Here is a 7,119-nt window from a genome sequence, read left to right on the forward strand (position 1 = left end):
AACAAATGTGAAATGGATGAGAGGGTCTAAGTGTTCTCCATCACACGCTTTCTGGTTCAGCAAGTTCACGGGCGACTGCTCAGAGAAGAGTCCCGCTGCTCAGATTTAGCTGATTTTTATATCATCTGATTGCTATGCATGTAAGTGAAGGTAATAGTGGTGATCCATTTATATCATAAGGACATTCAAGGGACAGTTTGTCCTGGTGCACACAAGCAAGACTGTAGTCCTCAGTGTCAAATATCAACAATTCAAGACAATAACACATAGACTATTACTGTACCATTAGATTTGGTACAAAGCAAAGTGCATGTGTGTGTGTGTGTGTGTTCGCGCAGGCTTGCAGCGAGCTATTCTCCAACAGGCCCAACCCCCATCGAACACAGTTGACTCTTGCACCTTCTGATTCGTGAACACAGACAAAAAAAATCCCTTTAAAATTCATGAATTGAATTTTTTTTGCTACTGGCAAGAAGAAGAAACAATTAGCAGGGGCGCCCTCGCTAAGGTCCACTAAAATCAATAGTCCCTGACGGTATTGTAAGCCTATTGACCAAATGGTGCTATTGACCTGAACCTGTACATGCGACAGACATCCTTAGAGGGATTACAGGTCTGCTCTATACAAATGTAGGCAGATTAGCAGATTACCATGCATAGTCAAGTAGCCTTGAAGAGCTTGAGTAGTCAGTGTGATCTCCACCCTCACCTTATATAGCTGTTCAGCATTGTCAAAGAAACCCATGATAAGGCAGTCTGGAACAAGAAGTGATGTTTTTAATTCACTTCATCCTGCGCATGCAGAATTGGATTGTGTTTGCTGCATCTGTTTGTTTGTGTGCCTGCGTGCATGTTTTTTTTTTCCATGTGTGTCAAGATATCTTTACAACCATGGAAGATGAAGTCATGAAACGAAAACCAGCATGCTCAGTGGGGCCCTGGGGCAAAAAAATGAATCAATGACGCTGAGCAAGAAAGGCTTAAGGGGGCATGTGGGATGTTGTGCTCCTTTCATTGTCTTGTTGAAGACTGGAAAAAAAGCACACTGCTACGATACACTGTATATGCTTTTACGTGAGCACGTACATGCGTGCACGCACATTCACACACACACACACACACACACACACACACACACACACACACGCTTTCACTGCAGAAAGAATGAGAGTGAAACTGTTGTGAATGAGCAGAATGTGGGCAGGATAATTGAATCACCGGATTACTGGAATGTGTTGAAATGTACATGCTCTGAAATACTTTGTACTTTTAATTTTGAGTGTAAGTGCTTTTGGTCACATATCAGTATCAAGTAAGGAATTGAATTGTATTCAATCAATTAAATGCATTTTCACATTGCTGCATGCTTGTTTACTGTGCCCATTTCACAGACCAGTTGGTTTGGACCAATGAGTATCTGTTCTATGGCTATCTCCCTCATGTCTTTTTTTTGTTGCTTTCTTTCTCATCTATGCTTCTGTCGCTGCACAGGGGGAAAAATTCCCGTCGCCATAATGCATGATGGGAATGAGAATGCAGGTGCTGAAATGATCCCCTTTCATGCTGAATAATTGCACCGGCACCCCTCCACCTCCCACCCCCAGTTGCTTAGCAAATCCTCCCCACAAGCCTTTGCTGCTGCTTGCTGCGGCGGGTCCCATCCACCTGCCAAGGGCTAAACACTAGTCCATCCATCACCGCACCACTTGACAAATACATTCCATAATAGAAGTTTATTTTTTATGGGAGGCTGAATCAGAGGCCTTCCCATGCATACAAAAACGTGTCAAAGTTATTTATGGGAGCTGCTGAGAAGCACAATATGTCATATCAAACTCCTATTTTCCCTTTCCTACCACCGCATCGCCTGTCAATATCACTGCAGCTATCAATAATGTGGAACACCGGCAGAGATAAAGCCCTCTGGAGCTGTGGGTCACATGGAAGAACGTCCTCTCCTGCTGCTGGAGGAACACACACGCACACATATACACACAAATACACAGATAAGAACATACACACACACAGTGGCACACAGATTTACACATTTACAAACAGGCAATCATTGGCAGATTCTCTCTCTCCTCCTCTCTGTTTCTTAGAACACTGGTTCACACACTATTTTTGTTCACATGCACATTTATGTTGTGTTCACACTCAAACATAGCTGATATGAAAAGCGCACATATTGGCAGGCGCACTCTCACCCATACACATTGTTATTTACGTTTGCAACACAAATATTCCACAAATATTAGTTTAATGTCTTCAAAAGCAAATGCTGTGTTTTTTGAGGAGCAGAATTAACGATGGGGCGGTCATGTTAGCATGTTCAAAACAAATGAAAAATGTAATGCTTTCAACTTAAGTCAGGTAGGGCTGTTTCTATCTTTTAGTGTCCAATGTCAATTATGAATAGAGATAAGGCATTTAGCTGACATTCTTGTACAGTGTGGGTTACAAAGGTCAGTATGTCTAGGTGGAAAAAATGGTGGCCTCCCAGATGGTCTAACCAGTTTGCTCTACAGTATATTGAACACCCAGGATTTCTAAGCGATGTAGGGTGAACTTGCTCTTTGATACTGATCTGGAGTCAATTTGACTAAATCCCCATTTAGTGGCAGAAAAGCAGATTCCTAGTTAGCACTGAAGGGCAACTTTATCCTGAAGCTTTCTGCATTGGCTACAGCAACGATGGCGTTTGGACGCTTTGCACAGTGGGATGAGTAATGATGTTCAAACGAGGAGACCACCTGTTTATCCACCTACAGCTGTAAAATACTGATACCTCAGTGTTTGAATTTGGTCTATAAATGTAGCAAATAAATAGCCTGGTGTCTTATTAATTCACAGATGAAAATACAATGATTTGACCGAGATTTGAATGTATATTTGCAGTGTGACTGGCACACATTGGCATTGTCCCTTTGTACTGTATGTGAGGTGTGATCATCTTTGCACCGTATGTGTCAGTATGTGTGAAACCCTGCAGGCGGCCTCTGCACCAATATCACCAAGACAAATCCCTGTACATCTATTGTACAGGGATTTGTCTGATTTAGATCTGAAGTAAAGTTGAGTTGACTTACAATCACTTTTAAGTTTGGTCAAGGAACTGAATGATTCATCACATCTTGACTGATCTTCAACCCTTGGCATGTTGAAGAACGCATACTGAAATTGACTACTTACATGCAGTGTGTGCAAGAATATTAAGCCAAGTTCAAAAGTTACACAAATAGTGTGCATCACTGTGCACTGAGAGCCATGGCTGCCAAGAACGCAATGGAATTCAATGGCATTGACGGCCTCATCTGTCTCGAGGTGTCCGAGTAAATTCATTCACCGATGCATGCTCCAATTCCATTCCCAAATCCAAGTTGAGCAACATATTAATTGAAATCGAATGCTGTGTACCAGTTCACCTTGGACGTTGTATGTTAACAGCCAGGTCCAATAGTGTCACTATGTTAATGATTCTACTAGATCACTAATGAACAGCTTTGCTGAGCTTTGTACAATGGAGTACAGGTGAGAGGGGGAATATAGAGTAGGGCAGTGCATCCAGTGGCTTTCAGGGTAAGGTGGAAAAAAACTACATGGGTATAGCATAATCCTAGGGAGTGGCATGACCCTTGCTCATAACAAAGTAATACATTCAGTTCTGATGAAGATTGAAAACATGGCATACACAGCAACATTTCCATATTGTTATTATGTTCATATTATGAGCAAAGTGTTGCCTCTTCTGGCAGAGAGAGAGATGAGAGATGAGAGATGAGCAACTTTTCTGAAGAGCTTTAGCATGTTAGTGGAGTAATAACAGTGGTTTATAATTTCAGTGACATACTCTAAGGTTCTTTAACTTTCTAGGTCCCATAATGGCCATTGTGTGTTCTATCATTGCCCATTTTTTCAAGTTATCACTTTGAGTCAGAAGAAAAATGTGTTTTCGTTTTCAAATAAGACTGAATGTTCAACTCTGAAACATCAGATTTTCTACATCATTTTGTATTTATTTGACACATGTATTTTATGTATACTATTTGCGAACTAAAAGAAAATGAATAAATCCGTGGCCATTTAACTACAGAATACATAACCATCAAGATGTAAGCTTAATAAGGTGGTACAGTTTTTTTTTTTTTTTTAAACATGAACATCACTCAAAACATTGGACCAATTCACCTACGGCCTCCTCACAATCGACTGTGCATCATTTTGTGGTTAACTAGGTTTGATTTAAACTATTCCAGGGGACAGTTGCAGAGAGAGCTGCTGGGACCCATTGCTTTCCCGCACAGGGGCTGAGGCCTGTCATTCATCCTGACAGACACGTCCTTTCAGTGTAAGAAATTGTACCAAATAGGGTCCCCTGATAAAAGCTGACAAACCAATCAAAAACAGACAGAAATTAGACTCTCCAACTTGAGAGCTGTCAATCACATTGATTGGCAAGCTTAGCAGGTGAGTCCTTGCTAAGCAACAGAAGGAAATGGAGGCTGCCTTGCATCATGATTCCTGAGATAGAAAATTGTAGGTAATTAGTTTACTCCTCCTTTCTTTTATCTATTTGATAATAATTAAACAGAATCAATTTTAATGACCATAGGCGACACATACAGTGGTGGACATAACCAAATTTCACCAGGGGGACCCTCCTGTCCTGTGGTCACTGGCCAATAATTGAGCAATGTGCATATATTCACCCTCAATTGATTTATGTCAGAATTGAGTTTTGTTTTGTTTTTCAGTTGTGCTTTAATATCCTGTCTAACAGGAGAGCAGAAAACGCACATCCAGAGGTTATCTCGGGGAACACGGTCAAGAACCTCTTCAGAACTCACAGAACACGAACAGAAAGGATTAGCAAACTCCCATGACACCTCGATTATCTCTTAGAGGAAAAAGCTGGTTCACTGTTCATGATCAGGACAAAACCTGCATTGAATCTAATCTAATGCATTTAAATGTGAGCATTGAAGTCTCCAAATAGAACTATGGATTTGGTAGGTGAAGCCCTCTCCAGCACCTCTTACTCCTTCCTTAGTTTTTCTTTTTTCAAACGTAATTTTAGAAAGGTAAGCATGAGCGAAAAAGAAAAAGAACAACAGAGAGTAATCAGAAAGTGGAACAGAGAGCAGAAGGCAGAAGAAAGAACAAACAGCTTACTCAAAACTGTTTACAACAGACTCATCTTCTACAGCCCTGGGCTCAGTAAGAGTAACCATATAGTTTCAAATTTCTCTACAGGCTATTCCATATACAATGATGGGTGAGGGCTTTAAAGTTTGTAACAAATCTCAAAGTACGACAAACTGTATCCCACATGTGAAGGCACATATGGGATACACACACACACATGAAGGCACTGAGTAGATGTCTTTATTAGATCATCATAATCCAATGCAGGTGAAAAGGTAGAAATTACTAGTTTTTCTGTACTTAAAAAAGGTAATATTTGTTTCTAAAATAAACTTTACTTAATTTAACCTTAATGTCTTCACCTGAAGTTCATTTCATACACCTTGTGCAAGTGTGAATGAGCTACACCCTGTGGAGAGCTAATACGCTCCCTTTCAGTGTAATCTCATTTGAGCATATTAATTAGGCTATGGGGAGTTAAATGTAGGCACCAGCCCTTCTCAAATGGATACTATCTGGTTCCCTTCCACTGTGGCAATGCAATTGCCCAACCTCAACTGTACCTGCCAGTGATTGCCAAAAAGCATTATAAAAATAAAGTGATCTTTGTTCCTGGAGCAAAATGTGATCTTGTGGCCATGAAGGATGGCATATCTCTTTAACCCTTTACGAGAATGGTAGAAACTAGTTTGTTTAAGATTACTTAGCAGTGGGACCTGGTTTGGCAATTCTAGATTTAAGTGCTAATGGCACTCCTGATTTACCATGCACTGATTCTAAGTCACTTTTGTCTATGCATAAGGTTTCATCAATATTTTATACAGCTAAGAGAATTTATAATGTCCTGTCTTGTAATCAGTGCCAAGTTATCCAATTAATACCTAGGTGATTTAGAATCTGCAGGACATAAAAGGTGTATCTGTGTATGTGTTTCTGTGTGCATACACCTCTGTATCTGTGACTGAGTTGGTAAATTTAGTGCCCGGAGTCACCCTTTACTCCAACAGATTTTTCCATAAAAAACAATAATAACAAATCATTCACCAAGTAAGAAGGCTAAACGTTAATATATTGCTGGTCTATAAATAGTCTCCCTTCCTAGTTTGAAGAAACATACAAAAAATGGTCCATCAGCTAAGCGCTTGGCTAATGGTAGTGTTTTTAATAACAAACCTAAAAACGCTGTTTCAGCCCCTTCTTATTAAACTAATAGGCCTTGAGAAATCATTCAGAGCTACATGATGCATCACTAAACTGCACGTTAGTTGCTTGATGTATGAAAACAAACTTGTTGGTGGAAGGCAATGAAAGGCCTTTGGAAAGATGCAGGGGAGTATACAGTACATACCAGGAGGAAATGAACAACTGCCATAGAGGGAGAGGAGTACTAATCTGAGCTGAAATCTATTCTCAAATGTGTGCTTCGGTGTGCTTTATTGTTGCTTGTTTATTGATTATAAGGGTTTCTAGTATAGTACATTATTCTGACTTACAGAATGCACTTGCAAGCTTCAGTAAGCCACAATGAATTTCAAGTTTAATACCCAGTCCATTCCATTTTCAACCCGTAAGAAGAGTACGATTATTTGAAGAGAAGTTCCTGTACACTAAGAAAGTGTTTCTGATTCCTTCAAAGTTGTTTGTCAAAAAGAAAATTATTCGTTGATTAAGTCCTTTGTAACCAATCAGTGTTGTTAAGCTTTTGAATACACCGAAGCACCACTCTACTCCACTTTTTCAGTGATACACCAAACTACGGGTTTCTGAAGTGAAACATAATGTACAGTATTTTCTATCTTTTTGGGAAGAGACTTTCCTACTCATTAATCTAGACTGAGCTGTCTTAGGCCATAAGAATTCTTAAGTGATATGCCCCAACATGAGAAGGTTGAAGTAGTTAAATGAAGTCGACAAAACAAGGGTGAAGCAAAGGGGACACACTGTTTATCATAAAAGACGACTGCTAATGACAAA

Source organism: Centroberyx affinis, unplaced genomic scaffold, assembly GCF_046629955.1.
Source record: "Centroberyx affinis isolate AG114_WGS23_722 - 3 ecotype Tasmania unplaced genomic scaffold, CSIRO-AGI_Caff_v1 ptg000254l_1, whole genome shotgun sequence".
Taxonomy (NCBI): Eukaryota; Metazoa; Chordata; class Actinopteri; order Beryciformes; family Berycidae; genus Centroberyx; species Centroberyx affinis.